Genomic DNA, 820 nt, shown 5'->3' with positions numbered 1-820 from the left:
CACACACACACACACACACACACACACACACACACACACACACACACACACGGTCATATCACGTTGAGAGCACCGGTTCTCGCCCGATCAACGAAGTTAAGCAACGTCGAGCCTAGTGAGTACTTAGAAGGGTGACCGCTTGGGAAACCTAGGTGTTGCAAGCGTCACACACTCAAACACCGGTGCAACAGCATGGCCGCAGCTCTAAGCTGAACTTAGAGGAAAAATATGTGTGTGTGTGTGTGTGTGTATACATATATACACACACACACATGTATGTTTGTATGCATGTATGTATGTATGTATGTATATATATATGTATATGGAAATAGTTATATTGTATATGAATAAGCATAACACACTACTGCATTGCTCTCAGAAGAACGATATTTCGAGTTTTTCTGTTACTGCATTTATACATTCCCAACTATTTAAGTAGCTCCAGTTTTTAGATTATCCATATAATTCCTGGTCTTTTCCTAAAATTTTTCTCGTTCATTCAACTTTCAACTCGTCTCATCAAGCGATTTACAATGATTCATCTAATATATTTTAGTTTTCTGCCTTTGATGGTACTATTCTCATTATTTCATTAGTCTGTTTCAAAATTTTCTCCATACATACATAAATGTATGCATAATTGCATACACACATACAAATACACACATGAATATTTTTATTCATATTCATAGGTATCAATAATTTGTGTATTTGTATATATACACATATGGGTGTATTATATATATATATATATATATACATGCACACATATATATATGTATATGCATATATATATATGTATATATATATGTATGCATAT

At 33.5% G+C, this 820-nt stretch overlaps 1 pseudogene; it reads left to right on the top strand.

The window, feature by feature from the left end:
* Positions 1 to 45: 45 nt before the first annotated feature.
* Positions 46 to 164, top strand: LOC128249642 (5S ribosomal RNA; annotated as a pseudogene).
* The last annotated feature ends 656 nt before the right edge of the window (positions 165 to 820 follow it).

This window comes from Octopus bimaculoides, chromosome 16, assembly GCF_001194135.2.
Source record: "Octopus bimaculoides isolate UCB-OBI-ISO-001 chromosome 16, ASM119413v2, whole genome shotgun sequence".
In the NCBI taxonomy this organism is placed as follows: Eukaryota; Metazoa; Mollusca; class Cephalopoda; order Octopoda; family Octopodidae; genus Octopus; species Octopus bimaculoides.
The sequence above is the reverse complement of the archived record's forward strand: the minus strand, read 5'-3'. Positions and strand labels throughout refer to the sequence as shown.